Raw genomic sequence first — 27,269 nt, forward strand, 5'->3', positions numbered from 1 at the left:
TCTGTTTCAATGCCATCATCATCCCGGAGTGTCTGGATATGCTGTTTCGAGCCACTTACTGATTTAACGTAAGACCATAACTTCCTAGGATTTTCTGTTAAGTCGGTACATAGAATTTTACTTCTTGATGTTTGCCATAAACTTACAGAAATAGCCGTCTTTGAAGTTTTCCGAAAGACTATTACATGCAGTTGGCATACGTATGCACAACAGAAGTATAGCGGTATCGGTAGCGTAGTAGGCGGATCAATCACTGTAGATCGTGGTTCGCTGATTCAAGCCTCCCAGGAGTAATTTTCTTCTCGTTCAATTTGAAATACCTACATGTAGTAGTTGTAAAATTCGTCATCGTTTTTATTAATAATGCACGCGTCCTTGTTTCTAATTACATATCGAACCGGAGATTCCTGTTTTCTTTTCAAATATAAATTCTTCGCTATCGATATTTTGTGAAAGTCTGTTAATAATGGTTGCTTAAATTAAGAAAACATAACAATTTAATTTTTTAAGGCAAAAATGAAAAACCAAATGCTCTTTATTTGGACTGTGTCCATTGTTTTATACCACATTCGTAGACAAGTGCCGCAGGAACATGAAAAACAATCATTTTCACAGCATCGCGCACGCCATAGAAATGCTGCATTTTTACATTTGCCACTGTACCATTACAATATCTACATCTACATACATACTCCGCAATCCACCATACGGTGCGTGACGGAGGGTACCTCGTACCACAACTAGCATCTTCTCTGCCTGTTCCAGTCCCAAACAGAACGAGGGAAAAATGACTGCCTATATGCCTCTGTACGAGCCCTAATCTCTCTTATCTTATCTTTGTGGTCTTTCCGCGAAATGAAAGTTGGCGGCAGTAAAATTCTACTGCAGTCAGCCTCAAATGCTGGTTCTTTAAATTTCCTCAGTAGCGATTCACTAAAAAAAACGCCTCCTTTCCTCCAGAGACTCCCACCCGAGTTCCTGAAGCATTTCCATAACACTCGTGTGATGATCAAACCTACCAGTAACAAATCTAGCAGCCCGCCTCTGAATTGCTTCTATGTCCTCCCTCAATCCGACCTGATAGGGATCCCAAACGCTCGAGCCGTACTCAAGAATAGGTTGTATTAGTGTTTTTTTATAAGCGGTCTCCTTTACAGATGAACCACATCTTCCCAAAATTCTACCAATAAACCCAAGACGACTATCCGCCTTCTCCACAACTGCTATTATATGCTTGTTACACTTCATATCGCTCTGCAATGTTACGCCCAAATATTTAATCGACGTGACTGTGTCAAGCGCTGCACTACTAATGGAGTATTCAAACATTACGGGATTCTTTTTCCTATTCATCTGCATTGATTTACATTTATCTATATTTAGGGTTAACTGCCATTCTTTACACTAATCACAAATCCTGTCCAAGTCATCCTGTATCCTCCTACAGTCACTCAACAGCGACACCTTCCCGTGCACCACAGCATCATCAGCAAAAATGAACCAACAGAACTGATGTGGAGCCAAGTTAACGGATGTGGCCTGAGATATAACAAGACTGTGAAACTGCCAGAGGTGCTGGAAATAACGTACGCAGCTTTTCATTGTCACAGCCGAACACTGGCGGGATATAGAACGGCACGTCATAAAAGAAGAGGAGGAAATCGGCACATGGTTGGCTTCGTGGATTCTGTTGTTGATCGACTCGTTATCAAGCAGGTGACAGTTCCAAAACTGAAATGTATTTCTCGGTTTCGGATAAGGAAGGACCCAAGAGATTACCAGACGACTGACTGAAATTAATAAATTAATACACTACTAGCCATTAAACATGCTACACCAAGAAGAAATGCAGATGTTAAACGGGTATTCATTGGACAAATATATTATACTAGAACTGACATGTGATTACATTTCCACGTAATTTGGGTGCATAGATCTTGAGAAGTCAGTACCCAGAACAACCACCTCTGGCCGTAATAACGGCCTTGGTAGGCCTGGGCATTGAGTCAGAACTTGGATGGCGTGTACAGGCACAGCTGCCCATGCAGCTTCAATACGATAGCAAAGTTCACCAAGAGTAGTGACTGCCGTATTGTGACGAGCCAGTTGCTCGGCCACCATTGACCAGACGTTTTCAATTGGTGAGAGATCTGGAGAATGTGCTGGCCAGGGCAGCAGTCTAATATTTTCTCTAGCCACAAAGGCCCGTACAGGACCTGCAACATGCGGTCGTGCATTATCCTGCTGAAATGCAGTGTTTCGCAGGGATCGAATGAAGGATAGAGCGACGGGTCGTAACACATCTGAAATGTAACGTCCACTGTTGAAAATGGGATATGGGAATTATGTCAACTATAGGTGTCAAAATTGTTGCCTTTAGGAGTAGGTCCATTTTAATCAATTTTAGGTGCACTTCAAAGGTTCAGTTCCCACTATTTTTACGAAAGTTTAAACTATCAGTTTAAAAAAAAATGATATTTTAGATGAAAGGTGAGACTTTGAAGTTTCAGAAAATATATTTGGAGCCTAGGTTTAAAAATGACAGACACTGTAAATACAAATTATAGATATACATTGTAAATAATAACTGACCTATCACAACACTTCTCCGCGAAGTGCTTCGAGCAAAGGCGCGTATGTGCAAATGGCTTAAAGTTTTTCCGTTTCAGGGCCTGTATCCAAAGCTGCCTTCGGTTTTCAACCTTAGGGAGCCTATAAGTAGGAACGAGAAACGATTATACTTACTTCTGTAACCAAATTATCACAGATACTTTCCAAAATGTAATATAAGTCTGACTGTACAGGCATCATGTTCAATACTTTAATTTACGTGATACTCTACTTCAATTGTAAAAAACATATAAAAGTCACTTCAGCAGATTTCAATAAACGCATCTGCACTATCATAGAAACACACGTGAAATGTAATGCCATTTCCCCCGACAAAACGCTGAGTTCAGCCATAAGCGCAACACGAAACGAGACGGGGGCAGGAGGAGAGGGACAAGGGAGGGGAGGCCCAGGGGAGGAGGGGGGAGAAATGGAGGAGGGAGAGAAAAGGGAGAGAAGGGAGGGAGGGTGCCCAGAGGTGCAAGCACAAGAGGAGGGCGGGAGGATCAAAGTTGGTAGGAGGGGTAGATGGAGGGGAGGAGGGCATTATCAGGGAGGGGGAGCTGGCGGAAGCCACCTTGGGAGAGGGTAAGGAGGGTGGAGAGATGGAGACTGGGTGGGACATGCGAATACAGGCGCGGCAGCGGGCGGGGGTGGGAGAGGATCGGGGAGACGAGCGGGTGAGGTGGATCGAGTTTGCGGGAGGTGTACAGGATCCGTATCATTTCAAGGAAAAGGAGGAGGTGAGGGAAGGGGATGAGATCGTACAGGATCCGCATGGGGGAGGGGAGACGGATGCGATAGGCGAGGCGGAGAGCATGACGTTCAAGGATTTGGAGGGATTTATAAAAGGTAGGGGGGCGGAGATCCAAGCCGGATGGGCATAACAAAGGATAGGGTGGATGAGGGATTGATAGGTGTGGAGGATGGTGGAGGGGTCCAGACCCCACGTACGGCCGGAGAGGAGCTTGAGGAGACTGAGTCGGGAGCATGCCTTGGCTCGGATTGTCCGGAGGTGGGGAGTCCAGGAGAGGCGACGGTCGAGGGTGACGCCAAGGTACTTAAGGGTGGTAGTGAGGGCGATAGGACGGCCATAGATGGTGAGATAGAAATCAAGGAGGCGGAAGGAAGGGGTGGTTTTGCCTACAATGATCACCTGGGTTTTGGAGGGATTGACCTTGAGCAACCACTGGTTGCACGAAGCGGTGAACCGGTCAAGATGGGATTGGAGAAGGTTTTGGGAGCGCTGTAGGGTGGGGGCAAGAGCAAGGAAGGTGGTGTCATCGGCAAACTGGAGAAGGTGGACGGGGGTTGACGGCGGCGGCATGTCCGCCGTGTACAAAAGGTACAGAAGGGGGGAGAGGAGAGGACGGAGCCTTGGGGCACACCGGCGGAGGGGGAAAAGGTGTAGGAATCTGTGTTATGGATGGTGACATAGGAAGGGCGGCGGGAGAGAAAGGAGCCGATCAGACGGACATAGTTAATGGGAAGGGCGAAGGTTTGGAGTTTGAAGAGGAGACCGGAATGCCATACGCGGTCATAAGCACGTTCGAGGTCCAGGGAGAGGAAGATTGCGGAGCGACGGGAATTAAGCTGTTCGGAAAGGAGATGAGTGAGGTGAAGGAGAAGGTCATCGGAAGAGAAGGACGGCCGAAAGCCACACTGGGTAACGGGAAGGAGGCGGTGCTGGCGGAGATACTGGTGGATGCGTCGGGTGAGGATAGATTCCAGGAGCTTGCTGAAGACCGAGGTAAGGCTGATGGGATGGTAGGAGGAGACGGCGGACGGCGGTTTGCCAGGTTTAAGGAACGTGAGGATACGGGACGTTTTCCACAGGTCGGGGTAGTAACCGGTGGACAGGACTGCATTGTAGAGCCTGGCCAGGGTGGAGAGGAAAGAGACAGGAGCTTCACGAAGGTGACGGTAGGTGACACGATTGTGACCAGGAGCAGTGTTGCGTTTTGTGCGGAGTGTATCAGTGAGATCCTGTGTAGTGATGGGGGCATTGAGTTCCGTGTGTGCAATGTTGTCCAAGTACTGGAAACCAGGAGCGAGGGGAGGGACAGAGGTGTCAATTCGATTGCGTATATCCGGGAAGAGGTAGTAATCGAACTGGGGATCATCGGGGATGGAAAAAACATCGGAGAGGTAGGAGGCAAAATGATTGGCCTTACTAAGGGTGTCAGGGAAAGGGTGATCCTCATGGAGAAGAGGATAATAAGGGGTGGGTTTAGTTCCGGTAAGGCGACGGAAGGCCGACCAGAACTTGGACGAGTTGATTGGTAGGGTAGCATTTAAACGGGTGCATGTCTGTCGCCAGTCCCGGCGTTTCTTAGCCGCGAGCAAATTTAGACAAGGGTGTCAAGACGGGAGAAGGTGAAATGGGCCTGGTTGTTGGAGTAGGTGGCGTACATTTTGAGTTGGAAAATGGAACGGGCGGCGAGGGAGGTCTGTTGGAGGGTGTGGGGGCGCTGAAAAGGGTGAACATTCTGAAGGACGATGGTGAGGAACCTGATGATGTCCTCAGCGGTGGGGGTGGGGACAAAGGGAATTGCCAGGAGGGGTGGGGGCGTCCAGGGGACGGACAGGGACGGTGAGTTCAGGAGTGGTCGGAGGTGGTCGGGCTTTACACTTTTGGGAGTAGGTGGGATGGGGGAGATTTCAAGTACTGCAGGAGGGAGGGGATTGAAGGTTAGGGCACTGCCGGAGGAAGTGCGCTTACCTACAATGCGGGCAGGTGGAGGCCTCGCGGCACTCGGCTGTTGGGTGTGCGTTATAGCGCAGACACCTCTGGCAGCGCAGGGATTGAGGAGGGGAACGGGAGGGGTCGACCTTGTGGCGCTGGTTGAAGAGGAGGGCACCCTCCTTCAGGAGATGGTCAATGGAGGGGGCGTCCTCGGAGAAAACCCGCATAAGGCGAGTGGGGCCGGCCGAGTTGAAAATGTGGCGGACCGCCCGCACCTGCAGCGTGGGATGCACATTGAGCTCTGCCAACACCTCCTCCTCCGTGATCGACGGACTGAGCCGAGTGATCACGGCGGTGAGGGTCGGTGGGTGACGCGGGGGTTGGGGTTGGCGGGTAGGAGACGGAGAAGGAGCAGGGGTGAAGGAGGTGTTGGGGCCAAAACGGGTGATGGGGAGGCGGGAAAGGATGTCAGTATGGAGGGTTGGGCTGAGGGAGGAGATGAGAACAGAATCCTGTCTGGGAGTGAGGAGAGAGATGGGGGCACCAGGGAAGTGTTGGCGGAGGAGGAGGGAGAGATTCCGGGCCTCGAGAAGGGAAGGATCGGGATGGGAGAGAAGGTATTTGTATAAAGAGGGGGGGAGGAGGAGGAGGAGGAGGAGGAGGCAGAGGGAGCAGGGCCAGGTGGGGAGATATCCATGGCACCCTGGGGGGGGGGAAGGAGGACGGGGCGGGGCCTTTTTGGGAGCGGAGGAGGTGGTGGTGCCACTAGGGCGTTTTACAGCGGGTGGTGATATGAGGGACAGGAGCGATAGGGAGGTGGTGGGAAGGGACAGGTCCCAGCGTGGACGCAGCAGTCAGCGCCGGAGATGGTGACGGTGAAGGCGACGGCGACGGTGGCGACGGTGATGGCGAAGGCGATGGGGAGAGCTGAGCATGGACAGTGGCCCAACGGGCCACCACCCCAGCTGGAGCGACAGTGACAGGCTGGGGGAGTGGGGGGAAAGGATCAGATCGAGAGGAGCGGGAGGAAGAAGCTGGAGAGGGGGCGACAGCGAGGGCGAAGGGAGAGTGAGAAGAGGTGGGATGGAAGGAGGGGGGTGTGACAGGGCACACCATGTTGTGCTGGTGGCGGCGGAATAAGTATAAACTATGGCTGTGGTGGTAGCGGTGGCGGTGGTGGTGGGGGTGCGGGCGGACATGACGACAGGGAGAAACAAAAACGCACAGGATGAATAAGAAAGGACACAAACTGGGGACAGACGAAGACGAAGACGGACGAAGACCAGGGACGGCGACGGCGACGGCGACAGCGACGGCGGGTGGCAGGAGTGCAGCAGCTGCTGCTGCTGCTGCTGCCGCGGACGGGGCCGGGGCTGCTGCTGCTGCTGGCTGGCTGGCTGGCTGGCTGGCAGGACCGCTGCTGCTGCTGCTGCAGGAGGACTGGCTGGCTGCTGCCGGCTGGACCGCCGCTGCAGACCGGGACCGGGACTGCTGCTGCTGCTGCTGCTGCTGCTGCCGCTGCTGCTGGACTGCTGGACGGCTGGATGGCTGGACGGCTGGCTGGCACCTGCAATACACCTAACGCTTCGATTAGAACCGAATGGTCAATCGAAGGGCGATATCCTTCCGGATTACCGCCGAAGATGCGACGACGTCAGGGCCAGTCTATTATATTTATGGTCGAAGCCTGATATACACCACTACCACCACTTGGTCGGTGAGAGGTCTATCCGGGAACTAAGTAACCCTATTCGTTGTACAATAGGAACCATTTAAAACGAACAAACACGCAACGCCACGTCAACTTTTAACAATTAATGTAATAATCATCGATGCTGTCGATTCTTCGCAATAGCGGCCGGCTGCTGCGCGTCGCTCAGGCGCCATCTCTGGACCCAGCGAGGGTGACGTACATCGCTGCAGTCGCGCATGCTCGCCACCTGCTATTCCGTAGACGCTCTCATATCATCTAGAACACAATTTCATTTTGGTTTTACCACATCATGCACGTATATTATCGTGACCACCAGGCGTTATCATTGATTTATCACGCAGGACGCTCAGTAGCAGTAAGGGCGAACGTACCCCGTGTGTTTTGACACAGCACAGCTGCTCGATTAGTGAATGATTTAAACGAAATCCAGTTAGATTCAAGCAAGCGCGGAAGAATACTCGGCGTAATGTTTACATCATGTTCATTGGTCAAATGGCTCTCAGCACTATGCGACTTAACTTCTGAGGTCATCAGTCGCCTAGAACTAAGAACTAATTAAACCTAACTAACGTAAGGACATCACACATATCCATGCCCGAGGCTGGATTCGAACCTGCGACCGTAGCGGTCGCCCGGCTCCAGACTGTAGCGCCTAGAACAGCATGGCCACAGGGTATAGACTCTGACGTTAGTACGTGATGCTGGTATGGCGACAGATGAAGCAACAAAAAGAATAAAAACGTCAGATAAAGACAGTCACTACAGTCACTAGAAAAGAAACATACTGAAGAGGAAGATCAGAGCAGTCGAACGACAGAGAAGAAGTCGCGTTCAAAAAATAAATAAATAAATAAATAAAAACCGAATTAGCAGCAGCTTTTAAAATCTAAATGGTGTTGGCCGGTCTAGAGCAGGTGAAAATCAATTCGGTTTACCTGAAGTCAAACGTATACTGGAGTTTTTGGTGGCTAAGCTGATGATTGAAGTTACACTGAAATTGTAGGCTGCTGCAAAGCACTGGACGGCTTACAAGCCCCACTATGTAAACGAGGCGATACTATCTGTGCTGTTACGGGGAGCCGGAGGTGGTCAAATCCAAAAAATTAAGATTTTTTTTTTTTTTTTGCTACCGAAAATTAATTGGAACATTCCTCTTTAATGTAAACTTAGAATTATTGTTCTACTCGCCCTAGAAGTGGAGTTATTACCAGTTTCCCCCACGCCTGCAGAGGAAATGGGCGGCCGCTGAATGCATCTAACACCCTCTCGTGACTTCCTGGCGAACTGCTTGGGATTTTCTCGGCCTGTTACGCATACAGCGCCTTATGTTACGCATACAGCGAGTGTGCAAGGGTTGGCTACATTGTTTTCTGTGACAAATATTACCCGTATTCCCTTACAGCTTACTCCTATTGTCCTCAGAATTTCGAACATCTTGCTCCATTTAATATTGTCGTACACGTTTGTTCTGGTTACGATGCCACGTTTTAGTAACCGTGTATATAAGAAGAGTATGAACATAGGGAAAAGAACATCTTCGGCGGTACACCGCAAGGTTACCGCCCTTCGATAGTGCACTTCTAGCGCTTATCGAAGTGTTAGGTGTTCCAGGTGCCAGCCAGCCCAGCAGCAGCAGCAGCAGCAGCAGCAGCAGCAGTTCCCGGTCCCGGCCTGCAGCAGTGGTCCCGCAGCCAGCTGGCCAGCCAGCCAGCCAGCCAGCCAGCCAGCCAGCCAGCCAGCCCTCCGGTGCCAGCAGCAGTCCAGCCGGCAGCGGTCCAGCCAGCAGCAGCAGCAGCCGCCGCCGCCGCCGCCCCGGCCCCGTCCGCGGCAGCAGCGTTCCTGCCTCTCGCCGTCGCCGTCGCCGTCGCCGTCGCCGTCGCCGTCCGCCGTCCGCCGTCCGCCGTCCGCCGTCCGCCGTCCGCCGTCCGCCGTCCGCCAGTGTGTGTCCTGTCCTTTTAGTGCTGTGTTTTTTCTTTCTTCTCCTTGTCGTCATGTCCGCCCCCACCACCACCATCACTACTACCACCACCGCCATCGTGTATACGTCCCCTTCCGCCGCCTCCACCACTATCACTTGGTGTGCCCAGTCCCACCCCCCTCCTTCCATCCCTCCCCTCCTCTCTATCCCTTCGCCCTCGCTCTTTGTCGCCCCCTCTCCCGCTTCTTCCTCTCGTTCTGATCCCTTCCCCCCTCTCCCCCAGCCTGTCACTGCAGCTCCAGCTCGGGTGGTGGCCCGTCGGGCCACTGCCCACGCCCAGCTCTCCCCGTCGCCATCGCCATCGCCATCGCCGCCGCCACCACCACCACCGCCATCATCGTCGCCTTCACCATCACTGACGCCTTCGCCTGCACCGTCACAGTCATTATCTCCGGCGCCGACTGCTGCGTCCGTGCCGGGACCTGTCCCTTCCCGCCACCTCCCCATCGTTCCCGTCCCTCTTATCACCACCCGCCCATCGGCCGCTGTCAAACGCCCTAGTGGCGCCCCCACTTCCTCTGCTCCTAAAAAGGCTCCACCCCGCCCCACATCCCCGCCCCACATCCCCGCCCCACAATGCCATGGACGTCTCCCCACCAGGCCCCCCTCCCTCCTCCTCCTCCTCCTCCTCCTCCTCCTCACCCGGTCTCTACAAATATCTCCTGTCCCGTCCCGATCCTTCCTTCCTCGAGGCCCGGAATCTCTCCCTCCTCCTCCGCCAACATTTCCCTGGCGCCCCCATATCTCTCCTTACTCCCAGACGGGACTCTGTTCTTATCTCCTCCCCCAGCCCAACCCTCCATACTGACATCCTCTCCCGCCTCCCCATCACCCGTTTTGGTCCTAACGCCTCCCTCACCCCTGCTCCCTCCCCATCTCCTACCCGCCAACCCCAACCCCCGCGTCGCCCGCCGACCCTCACCGCCGTGATCACTCGGCTTAGTCCGTCGATCACGGAGGAGGAGGTGTTGGCGGAGCTGAAGGCCCATCCCACCCTGGAGGTGCGGGCAGTCCGCCGCATTTTTAACGCGACCGGCCCCACCCGCCTTATGCGAGTGTTCTCTGAGGACGCCCCCTCCATTGACCGCCTCCTGAAGGAGGGTGCCCTCCTCTTCAATCAGCGGTACAAGGTAGACCCCTCCCGTTCCCCCCCTCAATCCCTGCACTGCCAGAGATGTCTGCGCTACAATGCACGTACAACAGCCGAGTGCCGCGAGGCCCCCACCTGCCCGCATTGTCGACAAGCGCACTTCCTCCGGCAGTGCCCCAACCTTCAATCCCCTCCCTCCTGTAATACCTGCAGCCTCCCCCACCCTACCTACTCCCAAAAGTGTAAAGCCCGACCCCCTCCCACCACCCCTGAACTCACCGTACCTGTCCGTCCCCTGGACGCCCCCACCCCTCCTGGCAATTCCCTTCGTCCCCCCCCCCCCACTGCTGAGGACATCATCAGGTTCCTCACTATTGTCCTCCAAAACGTCCATCCCTTTCAGCGCCCCCACACCCTCCAACAGATCTCCCTCGCCGCCCGTTCCATCTTCCACCTTAAAATGTACGCCACCTATTCCCATAACCAGGCCCATTTCACCTTCTCCCGCCTTGACACCCTCGTCTAAATCCTTATCATGGCGCGACAGCATCGTATCCTGTTCAACAATATCCGCTCCCTTCCCGCCAACAAGAACCTCTTCCTGCACACCCTTGCTACCCACCGTGTGGATGCTTTCCTCCTCAATGAAACCTTCCTCCAACCCCACCACTCCATCCACACCTCCCCCTATCTCCTCCACCGATCTGATAATCCCCTCCCAGTTGCGCGTGGCGGAGTTGCCATTGGCCACCACCACCAGATCCCCGTTCGGCTCCAACCTCTCCTTCCCGACCCCACCGAACACCTGATCCTTAGTCTCTTCTTCCCCGGCCTTACCGTTACCTGTGCCACCATCTATGTCCGCCCCAACGCCCCTCTTCCTTTCGACTTCCTCTCCCACATCGACCGTACCTTCTCCTCCTATGTGATCGCCGCCGACCTTAACATCCATAGTCGCTCCGCTGCCCAGTTACGGCGGTGGCATCGGTTCCTCTCCTCCCTTCAAGGCGACCTCATCCCCATCCCCCAGCACACCCGCCCCGAATCCAATTCCACTCCCGATGTTATTCTCTCCTCCCCCAACCTCCTTGGTCGCATTACGGTGGATGTCCTGGAGCCTATTGGTAGTGACCATCTCCCTGTCCTCCTCACCATTTCAGACAGTCGTCGCCCCCGCCCCGACCCTCGTCATGACCCTCCCCCCAAGTACATCCATGACTATTCCCGTGCCAACTGGAATGCCTACCGGGATACCCTCTCCACTCAGGTCGACAGCCACCCTCTCGCCTACCGCCGTCCCGATGATGTCTCCCATGCCGCCTCCTTTCTCCAGCAGACCTTGTCTGAGGCCGTGGAGGCCCACGTCCCTACTGTTGCCATCCACCCCCACCGTCCTACCTTGCCGCCACAGGCCGTCCTCCTCCTCCGTGAATCCCGTCGTCTCTACCGTGCCTTCCTCCACACGCGTGACCCGGACACCCTACGGCGCCACCGGCAACTACAGCGACACATTCGAAATTTGCTCGCGGCTAAGAAACGCCGGGACTGGCGACAGACATGCACCCGTTTAAATGCTACCCTCCCTATAAACTCGTCCAAGTTCTGGACCGCCTTCCGTCGCCTTACTGGAACCAAGCCCTCCCCCTACTATCCTCTTCTCCACGATGACCACCCCTTCCCTGACGCCCTTAGTAAAGCCAACCACTTTGCCTCCTACCTGTCCGATGTGTTTTCCATCCCTGATGATCCCCGGTTCGATTACTCCCTCTTCCCAGATATCCGTGATCGAACTGACACCTCTGTCCCTCCCCTCGCTCCTGGTTTCCAGTACTTGGACAACATTCCACACACGGAACTTAATGCCCCCATCACTACACAGGATCTCATTACTACACTCCGCACCAAACGCAACACCGCTCCTGGTCACGATCGTGTCACCTACCGTCACCTTCATGAAGCTCCTGTCTCTTTCCTCTCCACCCTGGCCAGGCTCTACAATGTAGTCCTGTCCACTGGTTACTACCCCGACCTGTGGAAAACCTCTCGTATCCTCACGTTCCTCAAACCTGGCAAACCGCCGTCCGCCGTCTCCTCCTACCGTCCCATCAGCCTTACCTCGGTCTTCAGCAAGGTCCTGGAATCTATCCTCACCCGCCGCATCCACCAGCATCTCCGCCAGCACCGCCTCCTCCCCGTTACCCAGTGTGGCTTTCGGCCGTCCTTCTCTTCCGACGATCTTCTCCTTCACCTCACTCATCTTCTTTCCGAACAGCTCAATTCCCGTCGCTCCGCAATCTTCCTCTCTCTTGACCTCGAACGCGCATATGACCGCGTATGGCATTCCGGTCTCCTCTTCAAGCTCCAAACCTTCGCCCTTCCCATTAACTACGTTCGTCTGATCGGTTCCTTTCTCTCCCGCCGTCCTTCCCATGTCACCATCCATAACGCCGATTCCTACACCTTCTTCCCCTCCGCCGGTGTGCCCCAAGGCTCCGTCCTCTCCCCCCTTCTGTACTTGTTGTACACGGCGGACATGCCGCCGCCGCCACCCCCCGTCCACCTTCTCCAGTTTGCCGATGACACTGCCTTCCTTGCCCTTGCCCCCACCCTGCAACGCTCCCAACACCTTCTCCAATCCCATCTTGACCGGTTCACCGCTTGGTGCGACCAGTGGTTGCTCACGGTCAATCCTTCCAAAACCCAGGCGATCATTGTAGGCAAAACCACCCCTTCCTTCCGCCTCCTTGATTTCTATCTCACCGTTTATGGCCGTCCCATCGCTCTCAGCCCCACCCTTAAGTACCTTGGCGTCACCCTCGACTGTCGCCTCTCCTGGACTCCCCATCTCCAGACAATCCAAGCCAAGGCACGTTCCCGACTCCGTCTCCTCAAGCTCCTTTCCGGCCGTACGTGGGGTCTGGACCCCTCCACCATCCTCCACAGCTATAAGTCCCTCATCCGCCCTATCCTCTGTTACGCCCATCCCGCCTGGATCTCCGCCCCCCCTTCCTTTTATAAATCCCTCCAAATCCTTGAACGCCATGCTCTCCGCCTTGCCTATCGCATCCGTCTCCCCTCCCCCACGCGGATCCTGTATGATCTTATCCCCTTCCCCCACCTCCTCCTCTTCCTCGAACGACTACGCATCCTCTACACCTCCCGTAAACTCGATCCTCCTCACCCGCTCGTCTCCCCGATCCTCTCCCACCCCCGCCCGCTGCCGCGCCTGTACTCCCATGTCCCACCCGGTCTCCATCTCTCCACCCTCCTTACCCTCTCCCAAGGTGGCTTCCGCCAGCTCCCCCTCCCTGATGATGTCCTCGTCCCCTCCATCTACCCCTCCTATCAACTATGACCCCGCCCCCCCCTCACTCCTGGTGTCCTTTCCCTTAGGCACCCTCCCTCCCTTCTCTTCCCTTCCTTTCTCTTTCCTTTTCCCCGTCCCCTCCCTCCCCCCTCTCTTTCCGGGCTTCCCCTCCCCCTTCCTCTCTCCCCCCCTCTTTCCCTTGCCCGTGGCGTCCCTGCTCTCCCCTCTCGCTTTCCCACTCCCCCTCCTCCTCCTCCCCCTCCCCCTCCCCCTCCCCCTCCTCCACCTCCTCCTCCTCCTCCTCCTCCTCCTCCTCCTCCTCTCTTGGCAGGTCCCCGGACTCGCACACGGATCGTGAACTTTCGCGCGCCGGAGATCGTCGCCCTCGGTTTAGTGTTTGTGCCGTCGTGTCTGTGCATCAGTGTTTTTCGCCGTCCACGCTCCTTCGTTCACGTGCGTCGTCTACCTCGTCAGTGTTTGTGCCCAGTGCCGCCGTTTTTCTTGTTGTTTCGTCGAGTGTGAACGGCTTCATGTTTTTTTAACTATTGTATCTCCTGTTTTTTAAACCGCCATTCTGTTGCTTGTCTGTCTCCCTTTCTTTTTTATTGTACTGCCTATGGCTGAAGAGCGGAGTACACTGTTCCGCTGCCAGCCCACCTTTGTATGGGGTGTTCAAATTACAATAAAGAAAAAAAAAAAAAAAAAAAAAAAAAAAAGGGGAAAAGAAAATTAACACTAATACCAAGTTGCGATACTGCAATGAATAAGAGCGCGGAACATCGTCTCTTTGCTGTTTACCGTTTCGAATTAGTTCAGTGTTGCGCCTGTTGGTAGTATTATACTTCTTGTGTAAAGCGGGTAATATGCAGTATGTCCAAGAATCAGGAGGGAACAATAAAACCAATTTTTCATGACTTAGCACAGTCAGAATTGTTACACAAATGTCTACACGGAAAGATGCAGAATCCTAATGAGAACGTAAACAATTTGATTCGGAAAGTGATTCCTAAAAGGGTGTTTGTAAGCATAAAAACACTGCACTTTGTCATTTATGATGCAATAGCAACCTACAACCAAGGGAACAGTGTGAAGTGTGAAGTCCTGAAGGCATTAGGATTTACAGCTGGGGTGAACACTGTACGAGCACTAAGAAATATTGACAGAGAAAGGATAAGAGGAGCAGAAAGAAGAGAAAGGCATATGAAGTATGATGGAACAACAGGCCAGAAAAGAAGACAGAAGAGGAAGCTTTTGGAGGATGAAGAAAAAGATCCTGATAATCCATCCTACAGTGCAGGAATGTATTGAGAAACTTTGATAGCCATTTCCCATAAATTAGAATTTTTCGAATATAAGGAACATTTTCTCAAATCCACTCAAGCTAGAGAGATGAAATTTTTATACAGCACTCCTAGTGGTCAAACTTACATTGTAACACAGCCATTTGGCAATATGTTCAGTAGTTTCATTTCAGTTTAATTATAAAGCAATTATTTGTAAAAAAATTTGGGTCATTTATGAAAAAAATAATTGGAAGGAAATTAGAAAAGCTACTCCAAAATCCCTCTGTCATAACTGCAATATTAAACCACTCTATATGTAAAAAAAAAAAAAATCAAATTTTTCTATTTGGTAGTTTATTCATAAATGTTCCTCAAACTTAGTGATTTTAACATGGGCAGCAGAGGCACCTCCGGCTCCCCTTAAACTGTACTCCACACTTCATGTAGAGCATAAAGATGAATAATTATGTACAGCTGCTATAAGAAACCTTGAACCTGTGGCTTCGGTTTTGGATCTGGGTGAAGTATTCGTTTTATCTGTGGATGACACAGCGCATATGCGATCAGGTACTACCGCAGCAGATGCTCAAGCAACAATATTAACGCGCCTTGACGAATGTGCAAAATTACCGCATCATGATTTCGTAGTCGCTGAGAAATAAACGTATCTCCTCTGCACGTGAATAAGATTTACTCAACTAACAGCTTTCGAAAAGTTAATCACAGGCCGAGAAGGTTTTGTAAAATCCGTGTTTATTTTCACCTGCGATGGTGGTACCGACGTCGATCCACCGTGCGAGCGAGTTATACTTTGAGCTGAACGATATTTTAAAGATTCTGACTAGGAATCTATTTACATTGCCACAAAAGCTTCACCGAGAGTGGATCGACGAATGACGCCTCATAGTCGCGAACTTACTGGTGTTTTGTTGAAATGTGACACTTTTCGGTCCGCATGTTGATTCCGGTAATCGAACTACTGACCTGGAGTTATCAAAACGGAACTTTGAGGCTCCAGGCGTCGTGCTCGATAATATTTGGAGCCAACTGGTCACTGACGATTTTCCTGTGGTCGCCGGATACATTCTGCCAACAGATACCGGACTAGATATCGGAAAGGCTAGGGCATTGAAAAATGGTGTTGCATGGTACGCAAATCGCATACGTGTATCACAATGTTTTTTTACAAACAGTAAAATGCGAGGCTGTCGCGTATTGCTCTGTGTGACGACCTAGGCTGTAAGTGTTGTGTCGATTCCCTAAGGTCTCGACACAATGAGTGGCTAGGTGCACGCGAAACTAACGCAGACGGGCGTATATTCTGAAACAGGAGACTGGATGAAAACTATAAAGAAAAGAAGAGAGATTTTAATATACTTAACTTTAATGTAGTCTTGTTCTTGTTGAAATACATCTCTTGCATAGTAGTAAGCAATTAGCAATGATACACATGGCGCCTTGCTAGGTAGTAGCGATGGACTAGCTGAAGGCTATTTAATCTGTCTCTCGGCAAATGAGAGGATGACTTGATACGTCAGGTCGCAAGCTATGTCGTCCGTACAACTGGGGCGAGGTCAAGTCCGTGTCTTGTGACCTGCCATGTGGTGGCGCTAGGTTTGCGAATACACAGTGGCGACACGCGGGTCCGACATGTACTACAGGACCGCGGCCGATTTAAGTTACCACCTAGCAAGTGTGGTGTCTAGCGGTGACACCACATTCCTCCCCCGCAAATCGGCGAACGGTCGTGAGATAAGGCTTCCGCCCGCCGTGGGGAGGACCCCATGTTGACGTATGCGATGAGGTGGGGAGCCTAACAACAGGCGAGGCTGTGCCACCCGCACCCGGCCATTCGGTCCGAGGGGAGCTAGGAAACGCCTGCAAACCTAGTCCAGGGTGCACGTCAACATGAGGTGTATGCGCACGTAATGAGACAGAAGGGTCGACCTCCATGTGGTCGGAGCACCCGACGGGCGAAGACGACATCTGGTCCGGAGCGGGCAAGAGGTCCATGGCGGAGGACGGCTGGTCACGGGAAGCAAGCGGCGGCGCGTGACCCAGAGAGGCGCGAGGCGGCTGCAGCGAAGCGTCCGCTGCTGGCGGCGCCGGCGGCGGCTGCGGCGGCGCGACGCCATGAGGCAAAATGGAAGGCATCGTCGGTAACACCTGGGGATGAGGCGAGCCAGTAGATGGGTCCCCAGGGCGCTGACCTGACGGCTCCGTCGCTGAAAGCAGACGGGGAGCGGCAGAACCCAGGCGACGACAGAGGCGCAGCTGATTGAGATGCCGACGCACCTCACCAGAGGCCCCCAAAACCAAATACATCGCGCGGCCGAGGCAGCGAAGAATGCGCCCTGCGAGCCAACGCTGTGAACCGCGATAGTTGCGATAATAGACAACGTCGCCAGGAGCAAAAACAGGAGACTGCCGCTGCACAGGAACCTGATGTGGCGGATGCAGCAAAGACATCAGAGTTCGATGAGGACGACCATGGAGCAACTCAGCCGGCGAGCGACCATCGCGGGGCTGAGAGCGATATGAGGACAAAAAGAGCAACAAAGCGTCCTCCCGAGAATGCGACTCTTTCAACTTCAACATCTGCGACTTGAAAGTCCGGACCAATCGTTCCGCGGCACCGTTTGACTGAGGCGAAAACGGCGCGGATGTCAGATGTTGAATACCATTGGCCTTGCAGAACGACTGAAATTCTGCGGACATGAATTGTGGGCCATTGTCGGAAACAATAGTCTGCGGAAGACCTTCAATGCAAAAGATAGCAGACAAGGCTTGGATGGTGGCAGAAGACGTCGTGGAAGACATCCGGACAACAAAAGGAAAATTACTGAAAGCATCGACCACAACCAACCATCGAGCATTCCAGAATGGACCAGCAAAATCGATGTGCAAGCGTTGCCAAGGGGAAGTGGCTTTCGGCCATGCAAAGAATTTCCGCGGCGGTGCGGATTGTTGTTCGGCACACGCCACGCAAGAGGAGCACATATTCGTAATCGCAGCATCGATTCCGAACCAAGTACAGTGCTGACGAGCAAGTTGTTTCGTACGCACTATACCCCAATGTCCTTGGTGAAGAAGCTTTAAGACAGAGGACTGTAACGAACGTGGGACCACGACTCGGGATTGATCATTATCGGAACGCAACAACAAAACACCACGTCGGACAAAAAGTCTCTCCTTGTGAGCAAAAAAACGGCGAACCAAAGGATCCTCGATCCGTGACTTTGACAAGGGCCATTGCGTAGCAACAAAACGCAAAACGGGAGCAAGGACAGGGTCAGCAGCTGTGGCTGTAGCTACACGACGAAAATCAATCGGAAACGATGCGACCACGTCATCGGCTTCCGAATCAATGAACATGCAAGCAAGGTCGGAAGAATCGAATGCTTTATCCTCAGCAACAGGCAAACGGGACAACGCATCAGCGTTTCCGTGCTTAGCAGTGGACCGATACAAGATATCGTAGCGGTACTGCGAGAGAAAAAGAGACCAGCGAATGAATTTCTGCGCTGTACGTGGAGGTACAGGTTTGTTCGGATGAAAAAGCGATGTCAAAGGTTTGTGGTCCGTGATGATTGTAAAGTGACGACCATACAAGAAGTCATGGAACTTGGTAACACCAAACACTAGAGCTAAAGCTTCTTTCTCTATTTGTGAATAATTTCTTTGCGCAGATGAGAGCAATTTTGACGCAAAGGCAATAGGGCGATCATGCGAGCCATCCTTGTGCGCAAGCACAGCACCGATCCCGAAATCCGATGCATCTACCATCAACAAAAGGGGTTTTCGGGGATCGAATGGCGTAAGGCAAGTATTTGATAGTAACGCCGATTTCAACTGGCGAAAGGCGCGTTCGCATTCCGTCGTCCAGACGAACGGAACACCTTTACGGCGTAAGCGATGAAGCGGAGCTGAAATGGAAGAAGCATTGCGCACAAACCGATGATAATAATTTACCTTACCCAGCACACTCTGTAGCTGTTTTAAGTTCTGCGGTGACGGCAAGTCCTGAATGGCACGAAGGTGCTCTGGACTCGGATGTATACCTTGGGCGTTAAGGACATGGCCCAGGTACGGTAAGTCACGAGCAAAAAACACACATTTGTCCTTCCTCAAGCGAAGACCATTCTGACGCAATACCTGAAATAATGTTCGGAGATTTTGCAAATGTTCTGCTTCTGTCTTTCCTGAGATTACAATATCGTCCAGATAGTTCGCAGCTGTAGGGACCGACGCACAAATAGTTTGTAAATATTGCTGAAACAAAGCAGGGGCGGATGCACACCCGAATGGCAGTCTTTTGAAGCGATACAAGCCAAGATGCGTGTTTACCACCAAGACGCGCTGGGAGTCTTCGTCCACAGGTATCTGCAAGTACGCATCTGCTAGGTCCAATTTTGAAAAATATTTTCCCGGGCACAGTTTGTCAAAAAGATCTTCCGGGCGGGGCAAAGGAAAAGTAGCAGTCACAAGTTGTGGATTCACAGTTGCCTTGAAGTCCACGCAAAGTCTCAATTTTCCGGAAGGTTTTGGCAAAATGACTAAGGGTGAGGCCCAGAGAGAAGCCTGCACACGTTCAATGACACCTTGAGATTCTAATTCGGCTAATGTTCTTGCGACCTCATCACGCAATGCGTGGGGAACATTGCGCGCTCTGAAAAATTTTGGTTGCGCGTTATCTTTCAGTTCCAAATGCGCTTCATAGTTCTTAGCGCAACCAAGGCCCGGTGCAAAAATGTCTGCAAATTCTTCACAAAGACTAGAAACACTGGCGGAAGGCACAGTCTGATTCACTGATAGGACCTGATTTACTATAGACAAATTAAACAATTGAAACAAATCTAAACCAAACAAGTTCACTGCACTAGAGGAACGAAGAACATAAAATGACACAAGTGTTGTCTGTCCCTTGTATGTTGCAATAAGGCTGCACTGTCCTAACACAGGTATATGCTGTCCTGAGTAACTAGTTAACGTAACATTTGCGGCACGCAATGGCGGGGCGCCCAGTTGTTTGTACGTGTCGTGATTGAGCAATGAAACAGCAGCTCCGGTATCGAGCTGGAATGGGATCACTTTTCCTGCAAAGTCTAAGTCCACAAAAAGTTTATTGTCCTGCTGACGACAAGAGCGACTGTCTCGTGCAATTTGAACTGATACAGGTCCAGAAGCACTTGCAACTTTACGGGATTTCCGGCGACGCCGACGCACTTTTTGGGTGGGACGAACACAGTCACTGTTAGCTAAAGTGTCACTGGACGGGTGGGCATGTACTACATGGATGTCCATGGGCGAAGGTCCACGAGCCTGATTGTCCTGGGTTCGATTCCGGCGCGAAGCAAAAGGCCTGGAATTTGTGCGATTGTCTGATCTTAACTTTTTCCGGCAAACACTTTGTACATGTCCTTTCTTTTGACAGTAAAAGCAAATAGCTTGGCGTGACGGGCAATTTTCACGCGAATGTCTAGTTGCACACCGCGGGCAAGATTTCACTGCATTTGCTTGCTTACGCGGCGCACGTGGTTGCAAGCTAGGCTGCCGCTGCGAAGTCGGGCGCGAGGGCCGCTTAGCGTCCCGTGCAGCGGGCCCGGCGGGCCGATTAATGTGACACACTGCTGGCGAAGTTTCAAATGATGCCTGAGCAAAGTCAAGTGTGTCTTGCCTGTCCAATATGTCTATCACTTGTTGCAGGGAGGGATTAACTAGCTTCAAAATCTGTTCCCTTATGCGAACATCAGAAACGTTCTGTGCAATTGCATCACGCACCATAGTATCTGAATATGGGAGGCCACATTCACAGGCAAACGCGCAGTCTCTAGTAAGTCCTTGCAAAGTTGCTACCCACTCCCTATTAGTCTGACCGGCCGTACGTTTTGTACGAAAAAACGTATACCGTTTAGCAACTACATTAACTGTTTCTTTGAAATAGGCATCTAAAGCCGACAAAATTTCCTCGTAGGTCAGAGTTGCTACGTCGCGTCGGGGAAACAATTTCACTATCACACGGTAGGTAGACACACCGACACAAGAAAGCAAAAACGGCTGCCGCTCTTTACCTTGAATTCCATAAGCAGTGAGGTGGAAGTTGAACTGATCGGCCCACTCAGTCCAGCTTTCGGTTGTGGCCTCGAAGGGCCTAAATGGCGGTGCGACAGCGTTGTGTGGCTGCGGTAGCGAAGAAGCGGCTGCCGCCGCATCGGTTTGCAGCGCACGTTGACCCTGGACGAGCTGTCCAAGGGCTTCCAATAACGCCTGCGTCTGCTGATTCTGCAAGCGAAAAAATTCGGACAGTACATCTGGAGAATGCGGCGAAGCCATGACACAAGCAAATTAGAGCAAGTATAACACAAAGACTGCAACGTGGGCGCGGCATCCCATCCTCGTCGCCAAAATATTGTTGTGTCGATTCCCTAAGGTCTCGACACAATGAGTGGCTAGGTGCACGCGAAACTAACGCAGACGGGCGTATATTCTGAAACAGGAGACTGGATGAAAACTATAAAGAAAAGAAGAGAGATTTTAATATACTTAACTTTAATGTAGTCTTGTTCTTGTTGAAATACATCTCTTGCATAGTAGTAAGCAATTAGCAATGATACACATGGCGCCTTGCTAGGTAGTAGCGATGGACTAGCTGAAGGCTATTTAATCTGTCTCTCGGCAAATGAGAGGATGACTTGATACGTCAGGTCGCAAGCTATGTCGTCCGTACAACTGGGGCGAGGTCAAGTCCGTGTCTTGTGACCTGCCATGTGGTGGCGCTAGGTTTGCGAATACACAGTGGCGACACGCGGGTCCGACATGTACTACAGGACCGCGGCCGATTTAAGTTACCACCTAGCAAGTGTGGTGTCTAGCGGTGACACCACAGTAAGTACTTTACCAGCACCAGTTTTGATTAGACAAACTTCATACGGTTCTGTGCGATTAAAAAATAATAACTCTGAACGTAGATTTGCCCCGCTGTTGCCACAGCTATCACATTTGAAGCAAGTTCCGTACGATGGCTACTGCCCTAGGGTCGATGGTTGCTTATTTAAACGATCGCGTGGCATTTGTGGCCTGCGTTTTTCATCATAAAAAGCTACCAACCAACACATGGAATCACATCGGAGCCAACAAGAGGTTTCGCCCATCACAAAGATCCATACTCAGAGAATTGCAGCTAGACAGCCCAGGGAAACGATGACGATGCCGTAAGGTTGGATGAAGATGATGGGGACACATCGAATATTCCCCACACTATCCAAATCAAAAAGGAAATCACTGCTGTGCCATCATAAATAATATGAAGGAATCGGTTAAAAATGTTTGGACACAAGAAATGGGTTCAAAGTCTTTGGACACAAGATGAATAAATTTTGTATCGTCTATTTGATTTGTAATGTTTTGCGAATTTTCTAGAACGTATGATTCATTCCTAATTTTACGAAAAAAAAAGGATTTCACATAGAAATACTGTTCAAAAACATTCCTAATTTCGGCCCATGGTGTGTTGGAGCGAAATGCGGTTGGCATCCCTGCACACGCCTATGTTTAATGTGTAACTGTCAGAAGTTTCACTGTTGTATGTCTGTTAGTTACTGTTCAGTGCTGCACTGAGGAGAACGTTCCGTCGCGCAGTCTGCGAATTTCGAGATGGGAGAGATAGAGGAACAACGCGTGTGCATTAAATTTTGCGTGAAACTCGAGAAAACTTTTCCAGAGACACACCAAATGATGCAGGAAGCCTACGGCGATGAGTGCGTAAGCCGTACTCGGTGTCACGAATGGTTGACACGGTGTAAAAATGGCCGGACGTAAGTTGAAGGTGATTCATGGTCGGGACGCCCTTCGACATCTACCCACGACACTCATGTCAGGAACGTCAAAGAAACTGTACGTGCCAATCGAGACTGACTGCCCGAGAGATTGGACAAAAATGTGACAATTCAGTTGGATCATGTCATGAATTCCTGACACAGCATCTTGGAACGCATCGTGTTGCTGGCAGCTCATAAGTCGAGACCAGAAGGACCTCCGCCACACCATCGGTGAACAGCTTTTGGATCGCGCGCATGAAGACGAGTTGTTCCTTAAGAGGATCATAAGTGGTGATGAGACACGGGTCTGCGGTTATGATGTTGAGACCAGGGTTCACGCCGGCCAGTGTGGCCGAGCGGTTCTAGGCGCTTCAGTCTGGAACCGCGCGACCGCTACGGACGCAGGTTCGAATCCCGCCTCGGGCATGGATGTGTGTGATGTTCTTAAGTTAGTTAGGTTTAAGTAGTTCTAAGTTATAGGGGACTGATGACCTCAGACGTTTGAGTCCCATAGTGCTCAGAGCCATTCGAACCATTTTTGAACCGGGGTTCACTCTTCACAATGGGATGGGAAAATTTCTCCGAGGCCAAAAAGAGTTCGTGAGGTCAGGTCAAATGTCAAAGGCTGGCTCATAGTTTTCTTTGGCTTTGAAAGAGTAGGTCATCACGAATTTTTACCACAGGGCGAACTGTTAATCGGTGGTACTAGCTGGACGTGTTGCGACGCCTCTGAGAAAATGTGAGAAGGAAACGGCCTGAAATGTGGTGAGACGATCCGTGGCTCTTGCAGCAGGATAATGTAGCCGTACATTCATCCCTGTTGGTGCGTGACTTTTTTTTTTCATTTCCAAAGTTGAAAACCGCGTCTAATGGACGAAGATTTGCAATGATTGTCAAGATAAAAGAAAATTCGCAGACGGCGCTTCGCGCGATCCAGGAGAGGCGTACCGAGACTGCTCCTGGAAGTGGGAACGGCGTTGCGAGTGATTTATCAATTGTGGAGTATTTCGAAGGGGACCGTGCACAATAAGTAAAGGGTGAGTATAGAAAAACTTCGTGGGCAAAAATTCCGCAATTTTTTGAAAAGACCTCGTATATAAATAATTTTGGAGGTGTATTATAAGTTTAATAAATTTTAAATTTTAAATTGCAAAATATGTTACGTAACACCAGGGGGAGGTGGGCGGTGTCACACAAATGTGACCACCTGTGACAAGGAGGCGAGAGCTCCGAACATCACGAAATTCGTGTCACGTAATTTAAGGACGGCCGCTTAGGGAAGATACTGCTTGCGATAATAGGTTCGTTTGAGCAGTTACCAGAGAGCGCCAGACAACAGGCTGTACTGCGCATGCGCAGCTACGATGACGTAGACAGCCCGTGCTTGGTGCTTGCTCTGCTCGTACGCTTTCCGTCGCTTTTCTGTGTGGAATTTCGTGCGTGGTGGGGCGACACCTGACCAAGTGCAGCCCTGTGGCATGTTGTTGAGAGGACATACAGAGTTGTACTTAGAGCAATTGTTTTATCATATCCCACCCAGATAAAGGGTGCAAATAAGAAAGCAGTTCTTGGCAAAATATCGTATCAAAACTAGACTTCACAGCTCAAAGTACCATAACATTTTGCTATGGGGTGACTTTGACAGTTTCTTTTTAATTCATACTCTGCAATATTATTGTGTAGCATTACCAATCAGGTTTACATCTACACAGCACTGCAAAAAGCTAGTAGGATGGAATACAAATTTCCTGAAGAAAAAAAAAACACAGTTTTTTCTTGTGTAGCTTACATCAGAATGAAGGACAATAAATTTCATGACTATTTCAAAATGTGTACAAAATTAACAAGATTGTGAGGCAAAGAAACTGTACAACTGACAGTTTATATTCTACTCTAGGAATAAATATAAATCCATGTGGGGAGTTAAAACGATAAAACATGGTATGCTGCCACTCTACAATTTAGCACAGAATGGCATTCTATAAATATAAGCTGTAAACAGAAATTAAGAAATAACTTAAGGATTGGAGGAAGTACTAGACAAGTGCCTCGTGATAGAAAAACATTGTTTTACTAGAAGGCAGATTTGCAAAACTCTGCTACAGCTGCCAGTATATTTGAAACAAAAGCCGGCCAGGGTGGCCGAGCGGTTCTAGGCGCTACAGTCCGGAACCGCGCGACCGCTACGGTCGCAGGTTCGAATCCTGCCTCGGGCATGGATATGTGTGATGTCTTTAGGTTAGTTACGTTTAAGTAGTTCTTAGTTCTAGGGGACTGATGACCTCTGATGTTAAGTCCCATAGTGCTCAGAGCCATTTGAACCATTTTTTAAACAAAGTATTTAGTTCAAAACTACTGACCAAATTTGCTACTTAGTCAGCTTCAAGTAAATGTTTACGTATGTTTGTACGTATTAGGAGATCTTACAGTGACACAAAAGGAAAAGGACATCAGAGACTACTCCAGCAGCATCGGAATTTCATGAACCATACTAAAATGCTTCATTCCGCTCTAATTGCACATTTATATGTCCAGATGCACTCTGAAGTACCTAATAGGCCTATTCAGCTTTTCTACGTGGTTTTCGTGCTACCAATTTTTTTGGCGTACCAGTACTGTGTTATCTCAGTTTTGGTTCTTTATTATGCTATAATGCCATTCGTGCCAATAAATTAAAATATGCACTTGGAACTGAACGAAGTCGAAACTAACAAACAGATAGGAATGAAACACTTTGTTTCAAATAAATTGACTGCCTCAGCGGAAAAGATTAATGGAAGCAAATTTCTCTAGCAAACCGACACAAATAACTACATTAAAATGATTAATGGTTGATTGCTATTAACTTGAAAGTATTATAAAATGAGAAATTTGAAACTACTAACTTATTTTACTCTTTCACAATTATGGGGATGTATATTTATTCACTTGATGACACCTGGGCAGAGAAATCTGTTTTGTTGTCATTCAGTGTGGGAGCTATAAACGAAGAGAGAATAGCAATATCTCGAATCATATACACGGGTTACGTGGAAAGTGACCCCCCACTATAACTCAGATTGCACAGTGCATGCGCGAATCTGGCAGCTTGGACGCGGCAGAAATTTTTTTCCAGTTAGCATCTGGTTACTTCCTGCTACTGCTCATACGGGAAACAGCCAGGCTTCAAGTTGCCAGAAGCGGGACGAAGGCACTGCTCGTACCCGAATTCAGCTCTGCGCATGCGCACGAGGCCGCTAGCAACTGCTCAAACGAACCTAATATCTCGGTTGGCGGTCGACAGTGTTGAGCAGTATGAAAAGCCTTTCGAATATAGTGAGGCTGAAGCTGCTTTTTCACCGGCGTCTCTACTTTTCAATATGGCAAGTTGCATGTGCCGCTAGTAAGGAAGTTTGAGAGGGCGTCTTGGCAAAAACTACGGCAGTCTCCAGAATGATATTTTCACTCTGCAGCAGAGTGTGCGCTGATATGAAACTTCCTGGGAGACTACAAATGTGTGCCAGACCGAGACTCGAACTCGGGACCTTTGCCTTTCGCGGGCAAGTGCTCTACCGGCTGAGCTACCCAAGCACGACTCACGCCCCGTCCACACAGCTTTACTTCCGCCATTACTTCGTCTCCTACTTTCCAAACTTCACAGAAGCGAACCTGCAGATCTAGCACTCCTGGAAGAAAGGATATTGCAGAGAGATGGCTTAGGACGGTATTACACTATCAAATTTCTTTGTCACATATGTTTGTTAAAAATCTTTGTCAAACATATTTGATGGTGTAATAGGAACTTTGTCAAATGTCGTCCAATATTTGATCAAATCTAGGGCCTCGCTGTAGATTTGATCAAAGAAGTCGGTTGTCTTCTGTTCACTGCAATGTGACATGTTACCACATGGAGCGCTAGCATCGCTGCAGCCTTCTGTCGTCTGTAGTGTTTTTATAAACATTGTCGGTAAATACAATTGGTGTGTGCCGACAACTACAAAATTAATAGGGATGTATGAAGCTGATGAGGCGCTTTACAACGTGAGGCACCCTGAATACAAAAATTGATTAAGAAGATTGGTGACCTGACCTGACCTGACCTAACCTAACGTAACCCTCTCCTGTAGCAAGGAATCGGAGTGTTACAGTGAGCCTGTCTTCTGAAGATGTAGCAGTTCTTAACTGAATATTGTGCTTTGTGATATGAGGATACACTTCACTGAGCACATACAGAAATGTATGCTCATCCATTCTTAAGTAACTGATGTACGACTTGACGTCTTCCACTGTAAGCTCACGTAACAAGTTTTGTTCAATGCTTTTATCGTGTCGTCGTAAAACCCACCGAGATTAGATTAGTTTTTCGTTCAATAGATCTGTGCTGAGGAGATCCTCGTGGATGTGAAACATGTCAATTTTTTAAAAAATCTGAAATAACAATACTAATAGTATGAATAAATACAATCCATCACATGTTTCTATTAAAAATTTCCTCAATGGAGTAGGAGGAGTTGGCCACTAGTAAGCTTTTCAGGCTCCTTTTAAACTGATCTTTATTTGTAAATAAACTTTTTATGTTTGCTGACAAATTATTGAAGCTGAGTGTTCCTGAGTAGTGGACCCCTTTTTGAAGTAAAGTAAGTGCTTTTAAGTCCTTGTGCAGATCATTTTTGTTCCTGGTACTGTATGTATGAACTGAGTTGTTTGTTGGAAAAAGAGATATATTATTCAGGACAAATTTCATTAAGGAGTAAATATACTGAGAGGCAGTGGTTAGTATACCCAGTTCTTTGAAGAGGTTTCTA

This window comes from Schistocerca nitens, chromosome 11 (assembly GCF_023898315.1).
Source record: "Schistocerca nitens isolate TAMUIC-IGC-003100 chromosome 11, iqSchNite1.1, whole genome shotgun sequence".
Taxonomy (NCBI): domain Eukaryota; kingdom Metazoa; phylum Arthropoda; class Insecta; order Orthoptera; family Acrididae; genus Schistocerca; species Schistocerca nitens.